The sequence below is a fragment of the Bos taurus genome, unplaced genomic scaffold (genome assembly GCF_002263795.3).
Source record: "Bos taurus isolate L1 Dominette 01449 registration number 42190680 breed Hereford unplaced genomic scaffold, ARS-UCD2.0 Leftover_ScbfJmS_1097, whole genome shotgun sequence".
NCBI lineage: Eukaryota > Metazoa > Chordata > Mammalia > Artiodactyla > Bovidae > Bos > Bos taurus.
In genome coordinates this window covers 182,340-202,450 of record NW_020190209.1, presented here as the reverse complement: position 1 = coordinate 202,450, position 20,111 = coordinate 182,340, and the positions used below count along the sequence as shown (strand labels likewise).

Sequence of the window (20,111 nt, the reverse complement as noted above, 5' to 3'; positions counted from 1 at the left end):
CCGACAGGTTGTTGGGGATTTTTGTTAATATTTGTATTGTAATGTAGGTATTCAATGAGAAATCTTGAAATTAATTATAATGAAAATTAACATTATCATTGTTACTCAACAATAACGTAATTGTTACCTTTGCAGTTAATTTAAGAAACACTGTTTCAAGTTTATCCACAGAGTATCCAATTGAAGACGACCAGAGAAGGATGTTGAAATGAAGAACTTTCTTAACACACTGGGAAGTTGGGGAACCTCTCCTTCCAGTCACGAGGTCCTGCCCTGCAGCAACCGACCTGGAAAACCAGACCTCAGCCCCTGCAGCAATGGGCTCCAGGATTCAGTGCGTGGTCAGTGACTGTCACCTTCCTTATTTTTCTTCCTTTCTATTTAGTGCCAAATGGGGGAAGCCAAATCTCATCTAAGCTGTCACCTGGGACGGCCCTCTTCCTGCCAGCCTGCCTCTGGCTTCCCCATATTACACGCTCTGAGCAGGACATGCTTTCCCTCTTTCCCACCAGAGCATGTCCCCACTCCTCTGTGTGCCCTGAGTCTCAGCCTAGGCGAGTGGTGGTGGCTGACTCCTTGCTCTGGAGACAAATTCTGAAGAAACAGTGAAGGATCAGGAAAATATCCTGGAGTAGGAAATGGCCACCCACTCCAGTATTCTTGCCTGGAAAATTCCATGAACAGAGGAGCCTGGCCATCTACAGGCCATGGGGTCACAAAGAGTCAAACACGACTGAGCATGCACACACAGACACAGGCATCTTCGTTTATGTCTACAGAGCTTAGAGTGAGAACGAAATAAAGCACTGAGGATAATATGTGGGTTTTGTTATTTTTGAAAAAAAATTCAAATTAATCATTTTAAGTTGAAATATATATCATATACCCAAAAATTCTCCTTTGAGCACTATATTTTAGTGATTGCGTATTTATATAGTTGTGTAGCCATCATCACTATCTGATCCAGAAGATTTTATATTTTATCTCCCTACAAAGACACCTAGTGTTCCTTAATCAGTCACTTAAATTCCACATTCCTCACTCTTTCATCCTCATGGAATTGCCTATTCTGTGTATTTCAAGCACATGGCTTTGTACAACTGTGGCCATTTAGGTCCGGTTTCTTACACAGTGTCATGTTTTTGAAGCTCATTCATATTTTATCATGTGATCCAATTTTTTGTTTGACTTCAGAATTTTCCTAAGTCTTTAACACACGCACACACACACACACACACAGACATGCTACAGTTTTTTAATGTGGAAAATACACAGAGGTCCAATGTCACCATTAGAACCATTTTATGCAGACAGTTCCATGGCATAAAGTACTGCCTTCCTGTAGGCACTCAACCTGCCCACCAACCCAGAGTGGCCAGCAAGCACAGAGGACGCCAGCCCAACTGTGCTGCCCATTGTCAGAACCCCCACAGCACCCACCCAGGCCAAGGCTCAACAATAGGTGCACCTCCCAATGGCCAAAGGAGAGCCCATCTGTGCCAGAGGAGGGGGCGGTGGCCAAGGGTGAGAGAGATGAAAGGAGAGACAAGCGGGAAAGTCCGCAGCACCTGGTCTTTCCAGGTGGTCTTGAAACCAAGTACTAATCAGGCTCAACCTTGCTTTAGCTTCTGAGCTCAGAAATTAACAGGTGCCTTCATGGTGGCATGGCCCTAGATGATGGCAGCCCCGACCAGGCACCCCAATACCCTGTGCTGTGGGGCCCTGCCATGCCAGCCTCACCAGCCCCTGTCAGAGCCCTGTGGCACCCAGCATCTGTGGGCAAACCACTCCTGACACATCCTTCAGCCCTCTGGAGGCCCAGCCACCAGGCTGTGACTTGGAGTTCCCAGGAGATGGATATCACTCAGGGTATGTGGCCAGTGGCAATAGGGCCTGACCGTCTGGAAGTGAGTGGAGAAAAGCCCAGTGCTCTAATTCAATGCTGTCCTGGCACCAACTGAGTGTCTGTCACTGGCATCCTCACTGCTTCATCCAGATATTCCACGTACCACTCGTGTTCCGGCTGGGGTTCTAGGGGCAGCCTTCACAGGGCTGCAGCCTTTCCCAGTGACCAATCCCAAGTGCCGATGCCTCTGCCTCTGGGCCCTCACATAGGGAGTACCGCTGTCAATGCTCAGGGATAGAAACAGCAGATCCAAGACGCTGAAGACTTGTCCTAGGTCTGGCAAACAGCTCAGAACTGAGGTCTGGTGGCCTGCAATGCTGTGGCCTAAGACCACACCATCTGCCAGCAGACATGTCAATCTCCAGATAATCGGGATCGGATTGATTAAGTACAAAGAGGGGCAAGTGTGTCATGTTGGGAGGAGGGAGGAGGAAACAACACCCCTCTGCCTTTGTCTCCCTCCTTCCAGCTGCCCAGGGGCCCAAGTCATCCCAATATTCTGTGTTCACATATTGTTCTCTTTTGACTTAGACAACATGGAGGGTCCCTGCCCCTCAAGTAGTAATTTTCTCAGTTTTCAGGGGTACAGTCATGAAATGTCTTCCAGTGTACAAATAGAGAAAATATAAAAATCACCCAGACCACTGGAGTTCCGTATGAGGTGAGGGTGATATAAGGTCCCTTGAACTTCTGTTCTGGAAAGAGGGAGGGAGGAGGAAGAAAAAGCTAATCTTCAGTGAATGTAACCTTCACATGGACTCTGTTTAGTCATTTTATCTGTACAGTTATTCAGTCATCATAACATTTACTCAAGGTCTTTTATCTTTCTGGCCCGATGTTCTCATCGAGCTCACAGGCTGAAGAGGTGCTCAAAGTGAGAGAGTCAATTCCTAGGCAGGTTGATAAGAAGTCCGAGGGAAGCCGAGGAGAGAGGGGCCTGGAGTTCTCAAAGAGGAAGAAAGGACAAACATCTTTTTTTTTTTCTCTCTACATTCCTTAGTCTTAGTCACTTAAAGCATTTGTTTTGGTTTTTGTTTTTGTTTCTTTCTTTCTTTAGGCCCAGAACTGACGACTACACAACTCAGTTTAAACTCTGTGAAAGAAAGTAAAGTTGCTTGGTCATGCCTGACTCTGCAACCCCATGGACTGTAGCCTACCAGGCTCCTTTGTCCATGGGATTTTCCAGGCAAGAGTACTGGAGTGGGTTGCTGTTTCCTTCTCCAGGGGATCTTCCCAAGCCAGGGATCCAGCCCGGGTCTCCCACATTGTAGGGAGATGCTTTACCATCTGAGCCACTTAAACTCTGTACTAGGGATCATATAACAACAATGTATCCTGCTTGAGGACAGTTTCTTCTTCCTGAAAACCTTCTGATTAATCCTGATATCTTAGAATGTATATTATGGGAATGGGTCTGGTAGGATCTTTCTGTTAAATTCTAATCCTGTTATCCTAAAATGTTAATTGTGGGAGTGGGTCTGGTAAAACTTTCACAAACTTGAGACATTCTTTTGATTTAATGTAGTAACTAATTTAAAAAGTATATACCTCCCTTGCTAACACTAGCAAGGGGGGGGCACTCCCCACCCCCTTCTTCTGTCCATGTCAGAAGCTTTCTCTGACCTTTTCCCACTGTCATAAAACTCTGCTACACAAACGCTCTTGAGTGATCAATCCTGGTCCCTGGTCCTGAAGCTAAATCTTCTTCGGAGATCCTGAATCTGACATCGTTCACAGTAAGCTCGATTGAGTCTATAACAATCTCTTAAAAGCCAAATATAATCTTAAAATAAGCTATGCTGCTGCTAAGTCCCTTCAGTCGTGTCCGACTCTGTGCGACCCCATAGACGGCAGCCCACCAGGCTCCCCCATCCCTGGGACTCTCCAGGCGAGAACACTGGGGTGGGTTGCCATTTGAAAAATCAAAGTGAAGTCGCTCAGTCGTGTCCAACTCTTAGCGACCCCATGGACCTCAACCTACCAGGCTCCTCCATCCTTGGGATTTTCCAGGCAAGAGTACTGGAGTGGGGTGCCATTGCCTTCTCCAAAATAAGCTATAAGCTCTATTAAAATAAAATTCAACTGAGTAAAATTTTAAAATCTTAGTGCCTTTATTTAAAGATTTATGAATCAGGCAGCATCCAATTTAGCAGTTAGAAACTCTGAGGAGTTGCACAAAATAAAAGACTTTTATAGGCATAAGGGATCAGGAACAAGGAAGTTGTACTGGGCAAAGAATCCAAGTGGTTACTGTGAGGTTACTTTCCATTAGAGGCTGGAAAGCTTTCTCAGGCAGATGACTTAACTAGTGATAATCAGAAGATCCCTGGCTGACTGGTTCAAGATTTCATTTCTGGAAGAGCCAAAACTGCATTTAAGTCTATTTTGCTAGCACGGTTCATAACTAAGCAACTCCTTTGGGGCTGTTGTCTTGTTTTTAACAGTCCCCCGGGGGCAGCAACAAGGCTTACCACTGCTGGTTCTTCCCCAAATGCTGAGAGCGCATGTGCTCTGTGCCAGGCCTGTGCTGGGGGCAGGGACCCAGCCACGACACCTCACAGTCCTTGACATTCAAGAGGAGAGTAAAACAGAAAACCACCATACTTTAAAAAGAAAGGATTCTGCTGCTCCCACAGAGCTGACGCTGTGGAGGGAGACAAGGAATAAACAGAACAGCTTGTAGAACAGTCAGCTCCATGGAGTGAAGGACAGAAAACGGCACAGCGGGATGGGGGAGCTGGGGCGGGGGGGGCCACGGGGAGGAGAGAAGTCCTGGGACAGAGGACTGATGGGTGACGAGCCCCAGCGGGTGCTGACAGGGCCGGCCCTGGGGCCGTGAAGGACCGAGGTGGTAAGGGCAGGAGACATGGGGGAGCTGTCACTGCAGATGCACACAGGGACGTGTCTCTGAGGAGGTGACATTTAAGCTGCGCTCCGGGCCACTGTCCCCTTCCCTTGTCACCCAGAGGCAGATACCGAGGATGGCCGCTAACATCACGCGCACCAGCCAGTCCTGAGCCTGCGCACCCAGCTCACTGTTCCCTCCTGAGGAGTCACAGTAAAGGCCCCTGTGCTGAGTTCCCCTCCCTCCCTCTCTGGACAAGGCCGATCCTTTCCCATGTGGCCCAATGGCGTGGCCTGTCCCTCCTCTTGGGAACTGTAAGTCATCAACTCTCTTTTCGAGGACAGTTATCTCCTGATCTGTTTGCCTTATTATGCCTCCAATTTCCTATTAATACACTATATTTTAAATTAGCCAAGAATGACAGCACACTCTAGACACAGAGTGTCTTAACTGAGCACACTCAATTAAGTGTGGACAAATAGAGCATGAATTATGACACTTCCTGCAATGTCCTCAATCAGTTTAATGTTTATTGTGTGTTAAGCGGTGTTTTGTGTTTTCCCGCCTGGTTAGTTTCCCCTGGGTCAGCTGTGCTTTCTTTCACCAACTCTTTCTCCTGACAAAATTACTTGCAAGCACAACTGAAGTTCAGAATATGTTCAAATTGTTCCCTACAGGGCAGGCATCTTAGAGAAAACTTTACTGCAGCACTGACAAGGCGTCATGTCTTTCTCCAAGTTGGCTGAGAACGAGCAGAGTAGGACTTGTGTGGTTAGTCCCACTGTTGTGTCCAGCTCCTTGTGACCCGTCCTTTGAGAGGAGCCTGGCAGGTACAGGCCCTGGAGTCCCAAAGAGCTGGACACGACTGAGCGACTATATATTCTTCCGGATTCTTTCCCATTACAGGTCGTCCCAAGATACTGAGTACAGCTCCCTCACTACACAGCAGCTCCTTGTGTCACCTGGTGTACACACAGCAGCGCGTGCGTACTGACCCCAAACTCCTGACTCACCTCTTCCCACACACCCGTGTCCTCTTTGGTAACCATAAGCGTGTTTTCTATGTCTGTGACTCTACCTCTGCTTTGTAAATAAGTTCATCTGTATCATTCTTCAATATTCCACATGTGTGATATCATACGATGCTTGTCTCTTTCTGTCTGACTTACTTCACTTAAAGTGAAATCACCATGTTCATCCATGTTGCTGCAAATGGCATTATTTCATTTGATTTTATGACTGAGTAATTTTCCATTGTATATATATTCCACATCTTCTGGAGCAAGCACTTCTTAGACTGTACAGCTTGACTTATTTTAAAGGAACAAAAATTGTGAGTAAACCTAAGTTTTTTTAGAGGTGCGGCATTTCTCTGCAATGATTCATATATCATTAATTAGCATTTAATGGATTAGGAGACCAAGAATAGTAGGTAAAACTGGTGTGTCATTTTGTTTTATGTCACTTATGTCAAGTTCTCATGCTGCTGCTGCTGCTAAGTTGCTTCGACTCTGTGCAACCCCATAGACGGCAGCCCACCAGGCTTCTCCATCCCTGGGATTCTCCAGGCAGGAACACTGGAGGGGGTTGCCATTTCCTTCTCCAATGCACACAAGTGAAAAGTGAAAGTGAAGTCACTCAGTTGTGTCTGACTCCTATCAGGGTTAAATTATGTTCACAAAATACAGATTTCTTCTGTTCCTCTATTCTTGATTCTCTAAAATTATGTGGTGCTTTTGTGGTCAGTTGTTCTTTGCTTGCATAGCCTTCACATGATTTTCAGAAGTAATTCTTGAAAAAATTTATTTTATAGCCTTCCTTGCTTATTTTTCTTTTCTTATAGCTGCTTTAAATATTGGTCTTGAGAATTCATATTTTTCCAGAAAGTAGTCAATTTCTTGAATATTATAGCATATTTGCAGTGTATATAAAAGGGTTTATATTCATTTTGTGGATGGGTATGAGATAATATGAAATATACATCAGACCTGCTGTCTGACACAGGACTCCTAAGTGTCTTGAAGTTTCCTGGGTGATAGAAATGTCTTTTGGTTTGTTTTCTTTGTATGTTTTCTGAAAGTCTTCACTTTGGTTTTTCCTAGTAGGAAATGATTACTTTTATAACAGACACTTTTGATGATTATTGCTAAGGTTTGTTAGTACAATTCTATGTGCCCTTTATTTTAAGGCTTGTGATTAGTTTCATCTCTCTCTCTCTCTCTCTTTTTTTTTTTTAGTTTCAGCTCTGATACATGCATTTTCTGTCTCAGTTGAATGCCCTACATATTCAAGGAGGTTCCTTCACTCTGGCTGCTGAGGATTCTCAGCCCCACATGAATGTTGGACATTATTCAATGCATTCAGTTCAGTTCACCTCAGTTGCTCCATCGTGTCTGACTCTTTGCAACCCCATGAACTGCAGCGTGCCAGCCTTCCCTGTCCATCAGCAACTCCCTGAGTTCACCCAAACTCATGTCCGTTGAATTGGTGATGACATCCAACCATCTCATCCTCTGTCATCCCCTTCTCCTCCTGCCCTCAATCTTTCCCAGCATCAGGGTCTTTTCTAATGTGTCAGCTCTTCACATCAGGTGACCAAAGTTTTGGAGTTTCAGCTTCAGCATCAGTCCTTCCAATGAACACCCAGGGCTGATCTCCTTTAGGATTCACTGGTTGGACCTCCTTGCAGTCCAAGGAACTCTCAAGCATCTTCTCCAACACCACAGTTCAAAAGCATCTATACTTCTGTGCTAAGCTTTCTTTATAGTCCAACTATCACATCCATACATGACCACTGGAAAAACCATAGCTTTGATGGACTTTTGTTGGCAAAGTATTGTCTCTGCTTTTTAATATGCTATCTAAGATGGTCACAACTTTCCTTCCAAGGAATAAGCATCTTTTAATTTCATGGCTGAAATCACCATCTGTGGTGATTTGGGAGCCCCCCAAAATAAAGTCAGCCACTGTTTCTGCTGTTTCTCCAACTATTTTTTCATCTATTATTTCAAATCCTAAAAGATGATGCTGTGAAAGTGCTGCACTCAATATGCCAGCAAATTTGGAAAACTCGGCAGTGGCCACAGGACTGGACAAGGTCAGTTTTCATTCCAATCCCAAAGAAAGGCAATGCCAAAGAGTGCTCAAACTACCACACAATTGCACTCATCTCACACACTAGTAATGTTCAACATTCCCCAAGCCAGGCTTCAGCAATACATGATCCGTGAACTTCCAGAAGTTCAAGGTGATTTTAGAAAAGGCAGAGGAACCAGAGATCAAATTGCCAACATCCCCTGGATCATCAAAAAAACAAGAGAGTTCCAGAAAAACATTGACGATGTCAAAGCCTTTGTGTGCATCACAACAAACTGTGGAAAATTCTGAAAGAAATGGGAATACCAGACCACCTGACCTGCCTCTTGAGAAACCTGTAGGAAGCCACAGTTAGAACTGAACATGGAACAGCAGACTGGTTCCAAATAGGAAAAGGAGTACATCAAGGCTGTATATTGTCACTGTGCTTATTTAACTTATATGCAGAGTCCATCATGAGAAACGCTGGGTTGGATGAAGCACAAGCTGAAATCAAGATTGCCAGGAGAAATATCAACAACTTCAGATATTTAGATGACACCACCCTTATGGCAGAAAGTGAAGAAGAATTAAGAGCCTCTTGATGAAATTGAAAGAGGAGAGTGAAAAAGTTGGCTTAAAGCTCAACATTCAGAAAACTAAGATCATGGCATCCAGTCCCACTCCATGCATAGATCTCCAGTAACCATTCTTTCCTCAAAAGTTGTTCCTGCTCATCCTTGTGGAATTTCACCCGTGTGTGATCAGATGACAGAGACTCAGCGGGCTCATTGGGCACTTGGAATCATTCTTTCTGTCTGAGTAGCTGTTTCTTTTCAATCCCCTGCCCCACACATATCATCTTCTGTGCCTCCCTGGCTCACCTGTGTTCTCAGATCAGGGCTTTCCTGGGCTGCATCTGGGTTCCCCTCCCTGTACCTGCAGCATGGAAATTGCCTGAAGGCAGACAGCCGGGAGTCTGCAGATGGATCTGTGTATGCATCTTCACTCTAGGAACTTAGTCCTGCATGGCCTGCTGTCCAGGATCTGCAAACAGTTGTTCCCAGTATTTTGTTCAGCTTTCTAATTACCAGTGCCAGGTGAGGAAGTTCAGATACTGTTCCTCTTAAAGCTGGGAGTGGAAGTCACATTTTATTTTTATAGACATTCTTTGAATCAGTAATTCTAAATCAGTTAACCACATATGTTTGAAAGTACCTTTTGCTTCATTTTCTCTGTTTTGCTCTTGCAAATGTAAAAACAAAACCAAATATCAAGAGACACACTAAAATAGGTTTTGTTTTCTGTTTTTCCTGGTTGAACTTTATGCCAACAAATCCTAGGTAAGGACTTAGGAAGCTGCAGGAAGTCAAGGCACCAGCAAGATCACAGGATCTGCAATCAACAGGGATCTTAATGGTACCAGAGAGCTTTTTTTTTTTTTTTTTTTGCCATGCTGTAGGAGCTGGATGCAGTAGTTGAGGGGCTAGAGGGATCCCAGGACCTTAATGACACCATTGAGCCAGCTAAAATACAGGAGGCTGAGGCCAGGTACAGCAGGTTTGGCCAATGTGAGCTGAAACATATTTAATTCTGAATTTCCAGAACCATAACCTCAAACAAAATGTTCACCTTCTTCTGATATTCACATAGAAAGATTGCATAGAATCTTTTGCCTAGAAATTCTACTTCCATGGAAGATAGCCACCAGGAAGATTGCTTGGAGAATTTAAGAGATGTGTGGGTTTCAGGTGGAAAAAGAGGAAGTGAGTAAATGACAACTGCGATTCAGAAACGGAAAGGGGTCTGTGCAAACCCAGCAGGCTCTCTTTGGTGGAAGGCAGGCTGTGTGCTCACTGCTCCTTCCCCCTTTTGCTGAGATCACTTTTATCATGTTTTAGGTAGCTCCAATGAAAACTTCAAGTACAGGGGCTTCCCTGGTGGTCCAGTGGTTAAGAATCTACTTGCAGGGCAGGGAACACCGGTTCGATCTCTGGTCCCCAGAAGATCCCTCATGCCACAGAGAAATTAAGTCTGTACACCGCAAAGACTGAGCCCAGGCATCCTAGAGCCCAGTGCTCCACAGCAAGAGGAGCCACCAAAGCGGGAAGCCCAACCACCCAACTAGAGCACAGGCCCTGCTCGCTACAAGTGGAGAGAGCCTGCAGGCAGCAAAGAACACCCAGGGCAGCCAAAAGAAATAAAATTATATTTAAACAAAAACCCCTTCAAGTACAGTGACTCTCAATGGCTCAAGTAACTCCTGCTCGATGTTCTCGGCACACTGGCGTGTGGGGTCTTCAGGAACCCCCTCCTCCCATGAAGGCCCAGTGTCTCCATCGACCACTTGTCTCCACCACGGTGCTGTGCCGTCTCCCTGCTCACCTCTGCACAGAATTGCTTCTGATGGTGTCACTCTTTAGGCAAGGGAGTCATTCTTGTGAATCATCATCTAAGAGTTAATATCTCACCTGCAATTTTATTTCTATATTCCTTAAAAGGAGTTCCTTAAAATCTCAATTGTATTCCTTAAAAGAGCATTTTATCAAAATCTTGACTTGAACACCTATGTTTTTATTTATCAACTTTTATGTTTATGTCATGCAAAGAGTTGACTCATTGGAAAAGACCCTGATGCTGGGAGGGATTGGGGGCAGGAGAAGGGGACCACAGAGGATGAGATGGCTGGATGGCATCACTGACTCGATGGATGTGAGTGTCAGTGAACTCCGGGACTTGGTGATGGACAGGGAGGCCTGGCGTGCTGCGATGCATGGGGTCGCAAAGAGTCGGACATGACTGAGCAACTGAACTGAACTGATGTCTCCTTCATTGTGTCCTGTGCTGTGGCTCAACCTCTCTCTCGGCCTCTGCTCTTGGCCTCTCAGGAAACAGTGTACAGGATGTATTAGTTGCATCCGCCCTCCCCTCTCACTGGCTCTTTTCCATCCTCCCTCATCTCCATGACATGTGTAACTGTGTGCACATCACTATCACCATGACACCCTCCCTCCCTCGGGAAGCCTGTTATCACCTTCCTGCTCCTTTCTCTGCTGCCCCGTGTGTGTCCCTGCCTGACACTCACAGCAGCCTCACAGCAGGCGCTCTCCCTCACTCTTCTCTCCAGAGCTCCTGCTGGAATTTCTGGACACCACCTCCCAAGTATTTACCTCTGACTCTGACTTCTCCTTCCCTGGTGGGCTCTGTAGCATCTTCCCCTGAATGAAGACCACAGATAAAACCTAAATTCTGCTTCTTCCCCAGCTACCTTAGACTCCCCTGTGGATGTCTCCTTCTCATCCAGGCTCAGTGATTCAATATCATCCATGAACCATTTTTCTATACTCAACCATCTATCTGGCCGTACTGATACCATCTCCAGGGGAGTGGGTGGAGCAATGATGGGCAATGTTCAGATGGCAGGTAGAGACCAGACCAGGCAATGAGGGCGTGAGAATGAAGGACAGTGCTAAGAAGAGGAGCAGATTATAGAGAAGTCACAAGGGCAGAAGAGGTTGGAGAATGTTTTTAAAAACAGATCAGGGAGAAATCTGGGAGAGGAGAGGTTGAGTCTTAAGGAAAGAGAAATGATCATTGCATAGCTCCTCAGGGGGGGTGGAGGTGGGGGAATCCAGCAACGTGCTACTTTACCAGCAACATCCTATCAGATGCTGTATTTCAGTTGGAAATACTTCAGGCTACAAGTCCATTAGATTTGTAGAAATTCCTAATGCATTAGAAATTGATACATTTTCCTGCAATGGAATAAATTAGGCTAAGGTTATGCATTACATTGTTTATTGTGATGTCAAGATGTCATTTTATATTAGTGTTTATTCCAACGTGGACCAGTAAAGCGTATTATAGTACATCATCTATTCAGTGGACTGATTTGTGGAAAATAGTGTCCCAAGAGAGAATATTCCCCAAGATAGTGTCAGCTGAATATAAGCAAGATACCATAGAACATTGTGCACAGTGTGCGACCATGTATGGTTTTAAATGTGGTTGTGCTCAGTCACTCAGTCACGTCCCACACTTTGTGACACTATGGACTGTAGCCCACCGGGCTCCTCTGCCCATGGCGATTCTCCAGGCAGGGATACTAGAGTGGGTTGCCATTTCCTGCTCCAGAGGATCTTCCAGACCCAGGGATTGAATCTGAGTCCCTTATGTCTCCTGCACAGGGAGGTGGGTTCTTTACCATTAGCACCACATGTGGAGTGAAGAAGAAATAGATATTCATAGTTGCTTGTGTATCCATAAAATGACATTCTGGGCCGTCTCTCCTGATCCAGGGGCTAAGACTCTGCACGCTCATTGTAGGGGCCCGAGTTCAATCCCTTGTCAGGAAACTAGAACCCACATGCGACAGATAAGAGTTCTCATGGAAAAGGTCCCACAGGCACAGCCAAATAAATACTTAGAAGAAAAAAAAAAAAATACACCTCTGAAAGCTATCCCTGAGAAACAAAAACGTGGCTGACTGTGGAAGCAGCAAGGACTTGACAAGAAGGCAAGGGGTAGGAAGAACAATGTAATATGAACTATTTTATATTTTTAGGTTCTTGAGCCTTGTACATGTATTGTAAGTTTCTCAGAAATGCCAAGACGTTACCAAAAATTTTAAACCTCTAAAGAACAAAACTCACAGCTTTATTTCTACAAACTGAATGAAAGTCAAGTTTGTTTTATCAGAAAGATTATCTGGCTTCTCTAAAACATCTTCTCAGGCTTTTCCCACGCTACCCAGACAGTGGTCCATACGGCACTGTCTGGATTCTTGTCATAACGGGAAGTGAATCTTTTACACTATCCTGGGTCCTTGCTGTCCGGCAAATGAAGGACGACGTCATCACGTTCCTTGCAGCAGGGGCCCTCTTAGGTGGCACCAACCTTTACTTCCCAACGGAGCAGTACATCTACAGAAGGAAAAGTGGCGGCGTCTACACTAGGAATCCGAAGAGAACCTGGGAGAAGCTTCTGTAGGCAGCTCATGCCATCGTTGCCACTGAAAACCCAGCTACTGTCCCTGCTGCGTCCTCCAGGAACCCTCGCCAGCGAGCTGAGCTGCAGTTTGCTGCCGCTTCGCTCCTGGAGCCTCCACCAACCAGACCCAGGCAGCTTCCAGGAGCTAAGACTCCTGGTAGTTACGATCCCTGGGCTGACCGCCGGCCTCTCCCAGAGGCATGTATGTGAACTTCTTACCATCGGTCTGTGTGACACGGACTCTCCTCTGCACTCTGGAGACCACCCATTCCCGGCAACCAGGGAGCTCAGTCCGTGGGTCTGACTCGGCGGATGCTCACCCTGGAAGTTCTGCCCATGCGCGGCATCCTTTCCCGTGAACACTCTTGGGAGGTCGTGCCTGATCTCTACGTCTGCAGATTCTGAAGAGATTAAAAGGGAAGAGCAGGTGGCAGCTGAGCAAGCTCTGACCAAGGAGGACTTCACCGTGAATGGGTCACTTCAGCAGCTGAGTGCAACGCTACTGGATCTGACGTGCTGTCTAGTCCACAGGCGGGCAGGCGAGCTCGCTGCCTACTCCGCAGTTCCCCCTGAAGGCTGGCCTGCAGTGCCCACTGCTCAGGCCACTGGATGGGTAGGCACAGCACTGCGTGGGCTTCAGCTGTTCTTTCACAGGCTCTTTTCTTGGGTGGGGGCTGTGCTGGGTCCTTGCTGCTGCACAGGTTTGCTCTGGTTGCAGTGAGCAGGGTGCACTCTCTGCTTGTGGTGCCTGACCTTCTGGTTGCAGCGGCTTCTCTTCTTATGGAGCGTGGGCCCCAGGGCCCCCAGGCTTCAGTGGTGGCAGAGCGTGGGCTCAGGAGCTGTGGCCCCCAGGCTGTGGAGCACAGGCTCGATGGTTGTGGTTCATGGCCTTAGTTCCTCTGAAGGCACATGGGATCTTCCTGGACCAGGGATTGAACTCATGTCTCCTGCATTGGCAGGATTCTTTACCATGAGCCATTACGGAAACCCACAAACTCTTAAAATGGAAATTGGTTCACAGAAAATAAGCAGTTTCTAAATAAATAAATGTGTCTACTCATGAGAATGTTCTGTGACTTTTGCTTTTTTCCTTTCACATAAGAGGAAAATTTCATAATTCATTATGTTCTTCCCTCAAACAATATTTGCAACTGCTAATTTTACTAGATAAGCTTGATCCAATTTTTAAAACGCTTTTCTCCCACTTTCCCCTATGCACTGTACATTCATTATCAATTGAGATAATATTTTATCATTGTTCAGTCACTTAGTCATGTCCAACTCTTTGCGACCCCATGGACTGCAGCACACCAGGCTTCCCTGTCCTTCACCAACTTCCAGAGATTATATTTATACTTCATATGGATAGGAGGATAATCAGTTGGCTTCATCCTTGAATTATTTCTCTGAATCTGACATATTAATATGCTAGTAAGATATAAGACACTTGACTGACTTCAGCATAAAAAAAATAATAGAATCAGGTGACCATATCTGAAGACTGATTATAAAAGCAGCAGCCATGTTGATGAGGAGAAGTGACACACGGGGGGACATTTTATGTGATGAGAGAGAGGGGTGCTGGCCTCAGGGATTTAAAGGGCTGTTTGAAAACAGAGTGGAACTCGGCTCAGTGGATGGACCTCCTAGGAGTCACTTCCCAGAGACACACAGGACAGAGTGCTGAGCATCCTGAGTGCCCACAAGGTGGTCTGAAGCCGTGGCCAGGGCACCCCTCTGCGTATCAGTGGAGATGGTAGCTGTATTGTGTGTCTGTACGAGTCTGTATAAGGTGACCCTGCATGCAGAAAAGCAAATTTGACTAAATGGCAGATGGCCTCAGTTCTAATAGTAAGATCTTTTCTTAAATCAATTTCTTTCTCCTCTCAGCTTCTCCATTTGAAAGGAGTTACTCTTCATGAGACCTATTCTCTTTTAATTCCCTTCTTCAAAGCCTCAAATTTCGTAGCTTTTTTTTTTTCAGTATCTTTCCATGTTTATTCCTCAGACAAAATAAGCAAGAGTAAAATTTTCTTATTGGACTTTAAAGATAAACAAATACTTTTAAAATCAGACTTTCCAAACGTTCTAAATTCATTCATGTTCTCACTTTAGTATCCTCAATCCTAAGCCTGTAATGAGCGTTTTTACCTGATTCAAACACAACTCTGGGGAGTAAATTGGTGGCGGGACTCCACAGACCTCTGGAATTTTGAACTCTTGACAGTTAGATCTCCTTTTACAGAAGTGTTAGCTCCAATGGAACAAGGAGCATATAGTGCCAGATTGCAGGGCTGACAGCGGGGAAAAGACAGTTTATTGATGGTAGAAAAGATCTGCCTTCTGACCAGCAGCCGCCGCTCATGGTGAGGCAAACCGGAAGTGCCTGCAGACTCAGAGACCCATGCGGAGGGAGCAGGACCCTTCAGCCACACTCGTTATCAGCGCAGCCATCAGAAAGGGGTCCTTCCTTGACCTGACTCGTGCTTCCTGTTTCTTTAACTCCCTGTGCTTCGGGGCTGCTCTGCTGAGTTGGACTCCCCTTTGCTTTTCCTAGATCTCCTTGGGGCCTTCTCACAAGGCCCGGCAGCAGGCAGCAAGCAGCGGCACCATTGGGCAGGTCTGCTCCTGTAACTCCTCTGGCAGCCCTGCGGCTGGGACAGCGCTGAGCATTCACCGTCCCTCTCATGGGACCAGAGGTCGGAATGGGGAAGATGGAAGGGCTGGCTTTTACTTTCTTTCACTCCTGGGCCAGAAGCTCTTAACCTGAGGGATTTGGAGAGCCCAGGGAGCCTGTGGCCTCCCTGAAGTGATGCATAAAATGCATCTGTGCACAAGCTTTTGTTCAGATAAGAGTAAATGCCCTGGATTCACCCCTTCAGAATATTTTATCTTTGTTCCTGGTCTGTACAGATTCTGTGCTTTGAAGCACAGCACCGCTGCAGTGATTTCATCACACTTCCACTGCTGCCAGTCCCTAGTAAACCCAGCTTTCAGAATCAAGAGAAGCTGCTGGCTGACAAGGCTTAAAAGCATCCTTTGAAGTACCTAGAATCAAGAGCACCTGACTGTACTCTACTGGAACATTTTAAGGTCTAGCAGTTTGCTTTTCGCTTGTGAGTAGCTAGGTCAAATTGTCCCCACACAACAAAACCGAACTAAAGTCTATGTGTCTGACCAGGGTCACAGGACACAAACTACTTTAGGGCGGGTCCCAGGTCAGCCTGAGATTCTGTCATTACCAGGAATCAAAGTAGCAAAGAGCATCTGTGACACAAACCCTAAAAGCGTTTTATTACTGGATAATTTGGGTTGGGACGGTTCCCTAGAGAAGAGAATGGAAACTCACTCCAGTGTTCTTGCCTGGAGAATTCCATGGGCAGAGGAGCCTGGCGGGCTACAGTCTAAGGGATCCCAAAGAGTCCGACAGGACTGAGTGACTTTCACTTTCTGTTTTCAGTTTGGATCTACGTAGAGGTAAAGTCTTTTCTGTGGATATTTGTAAATGCTTCCTACAGATCAGTTATATGGCTTTGTGTTCTTCTGGAATTGCTCCCATGACATTGATCTGGACTTCATACACTTACGTACCAAATTACTCTGTTTTCTGTGCAATGGTGGTAAAACAGTTAAAAAAGCAAGTATACAAGCCAAAGCCCGTGAACTGTTTCAAACAGGTTGAAAGCGCCACCTACTGTCCAATCTTTAGAGGTGCCCGAGGAATGTAGTCTGAGCCTTATGGACTGAGAGCCACAGGAACTAGGATATTAAGGTAAGTTAGACTCACATCTGACTATACTTTCTACTTATATGCTATTTATAACGAGTATGTAGTTATATTTATGCTCTCTCCTGAGCATTCTCAATCTTTTGTTACAGAAAGTAAGATATTGAAAATCACTGAGCTGTGGCAGATGTAAGAACCAGTATCAGGCTATCATGTGCTTTCCACGGGTCCCGATTATCCCACACCAAAATGCCTTTAGAGTTCTGGAGCAAAACTGCTCTTTGCCACTTTTATTCCTAGGAACGACTGAGACCCAGAGCTCCCTGAGTGGCCCCTCCTGAGGGACTTGACTGTATTTATTTTTACATGTTTAAGAGATGACAGCAAAAGAGAAAGCTCTAAAATGGCAAAAGCTTTCAGGTACACCAAAAGGGTGGTTTTTAATGTTGGTTTGAGTGTTTTGTTTTAATGGAACAATCCATTATAGAACAGGCCAAAATAAGTTTAGAGAATAACATTTTCTACCTCTGAGAGCTGCTAAATAAAAATTGTCTTTACTATGGGCCTGGCATCAATTCAGACTTGCCTTGGACAGGTGACTGACTTCCAGGCTGCCTTAAACCCAGCCAGTGTTCAGGAAATGTCCCAGTGACTGGAGGGGACAGCAGCGTGCAGCCAGCATTTCACTGTTTGTGCTGCTCATGTGCTCTTTCTGTCTCTAGCCCTTCAGCAGATATTCATGCTCTTCTACGCAGCTTATCATTTGTTTGACTCTGAAATACATTGGTCCGGTTTTAATGATAAGCTGGTTCGGTACAATCGTATGTAAAGTATTTATTTAAATACAAACAATATACACTCTTGTTCAAGTTCCTCCTGAGTTAAAAGTACACAAAAAAAACTCGATAATTTAGAGTAAAAGTAGAATTTCTCTTTCATCCTTATCAAAGTATCTGTGGTTCACTTGTATATATTGCTCCAGCTTTTTAAAAAACATTTTCAAATATATATTTATTTACACAGATAATATAGGTTCATTTTTAGTTCAGTTAGACAAATAATGTGTGTTGTTTTACAACTTGCCTTAGTCATGTAACAGTATGACTTTGAGGTGTCACCATTTCCTGTTTGGAGGTTTTCCAGTGGTTTTAAATAGGAATATAAAAATATTTTTTTAGAACAAAATGATTCTGATATAAGCAAACTAGGTTCATCTAGCATGCACATTCAGGGAAATTCAGAAATGTCTTTAGTTGCCCTGCGCATCCCACCATCAGGAATGGAGAAACTATGAGCAAGGAAAGTCTCAGTGATGAACACCAGGCACCCCGTTAACCCAGCTCTAAAGGAGGAGGGCGCGGCGAGGACAGCTCACGGGCCGCAGGGGATGGTCTTGTGATGCCTGTGTCTCCAGGCTGGCTGTGGCAGCCGAGAGAATCAAGGAAAGAGAGATGGTAGGCGGGGAACAGTGGAGGGCAGGAAACGGGCCTCCTGGAGGCAAAGCACACAGGTCGCAGCAGAGCCTGGGGAGGAGGAGCAGGTCAGCTGGAGGAGGCAGTGGAGAGACATCCAGAGGAGGCTCCCTCCCGATCACCCCACCCAGAAGGAGAGACACCTGGAGGAAGCTCCCTCCCACTCACCCCACCCCAGAAGGTGCCATGGGCTGGGTGCGGGGTCGAATCTGCTCCCTCACTAAGAATGTGAGCTTCAGGCTGATCTCGGGAACACACTTCTTGTTTCACTGAGTGATTCAATTATGCCTCCCCTGTAATTTCAGGTTGGGTCTTCTCTGCCTACCTTCCCCTCACTTTCATTCTGGCCCTCAGTCTTCATTTTTTTCTGGCAAACAAAATATGATCAGCAGGCAGAGTTGACTGCATAAAAGGCAAAGGTCTGCCTCTGAGGAGTAATATATACTCATATTGCTATGCTAGTTTATTTATATTTATTATTTAATTTACTATAACATCAGTCAGTTCAGTTCAGTCGCTCAGTCGTGTCCAACTCTTTGCGACCCCATGACTCCCTGGCTGTGCACGGCCAGGCCTCCCTGTCCATCACCAACTCCCGGAGCTAATGCAGACGCATGTCCATCAAGTCAGTGATGCCATCCAGCCATCTCATCCTCTGTCGTCCCCTTCTCCTCCTGCCCCCAAACCCTCCCAGCATCAGAGTCTTTTCCAATGAGTCAATTCTCCAATGAGTCAACTCTTCCAATGAGGTGGCCAAGTACTGGAGTTTCAGCTTTAGCATCATTCCTTCCAAAGAAATCCCAGGGCTGATCTCCTTCAGAATGGACCGGTTGGATCTCTTGCAGTCCAGGGACTCTCAAGAGTCTTCTCCAACACCACAGTTTAAAAGCATCAATTCTTCGGCGCTCAGCCTTCTCACAGTCCAACTCTCACATCCATACTAACCACAGGAAAAACCAAGCGTGACTAGACAGACCTTGTTGGCAAAGAATGTCTCTGCTTTGAATATGCTATCTAGGTGGTCATAACTTTCCTTCCAAGGAGTAAGCGTCTTTAATTTCATGTCTGCAGTCACCATCTGCAGTGATTTTGGAGCCCAGAAAAATAAAGTCTGGACACTGGTTTTCCACTGTTTCCCTATCTATTTCCCATGAAGTGATGGGACTGGATGCCATGATCTTCGTTTTCCTGAATGTTGGAGCTTTAAGCCAACTTTTTCATTCTCCACTTTCACTTCATAAAGAGGCTTTTTAGTTCCTCTTCACTTTCTGTCATAAGGGTGGTGTCATCTGCATATCTGAGGTTTATTGATATTTCTCCCAGCAATCTTGATTTCAGCTTGTGTTTCTTCCAGTCCCAGCATTTCTCATGATGTACTTGCATATAAGTTAAATAAACAGGGTGACAATATACAGTCTTGATGTACTCCTTTTCCTATTTCAAACCAGTCTGTTGTTTCCATGTCCAGTTCTAATGTTTCTTCCTGACTTGCATACAAATTTCTCAAGAGCAGATCAGGTGGTCTGCTATTCCCATCTGTTTCAGAATTTTCCACAGTTTATTGTGATCCACACAGTCAAAGGCTTTGGCATAGTAAATAAAGCAGAAATAGATGTTTTTCTGGAACTCTCTTGCTTTTTCCATATCCCAGCGGATGTTGGCAATTTGATCTCTGGTTCCTCTGCCTTTTCTAAAACCAGCTTGAGCATCAGGAAGTTCACAGTTCACATATTGCTGAAGCCCTGGCTTGGAGAATTTTGAGCATTACGTTACTATCATGTGAGATGAGTGGAACTGTGTGGTCGTTTGAGCATTCTCTGGCATTGCCTTTCTTTGGGATTGGATGAAAAACTGACCTTTTCAAGTCCTGTGGCCACTGCGAGTTTTCCAAATTTACTGGCATATTGAGGGCAGCACTTTCACAGCATCATCATAAGTATATTGCATATATAATGTAAATAAATATAAAATGTTATGTACTATTGTTATTTTAATATAATATTTATATATCAATGATATATGTTAATATTAATAATATATAGGCTGATTTAGTTAACGACACCCCTGGTGAGAAGACTAATGAAGACTAAAGAAGTC

At 45.3% G+C, this 20,111-nt stretch overlaps 1 pseudogene; it reads left to right on the top strand.

Annotated features, from left to right (window-relative positions):
* The first annotated feature begins 225 nt into the window (after nt 1-225).
* Nucleotides 226-13,866, top strand: LOC101904263 (small ribosomal subunit protein uS2-like; annotated as a pseudogene).
* The last annotated feature ends 6,245 nt before the right edge of the window (nt 13,867-20,111 follow it).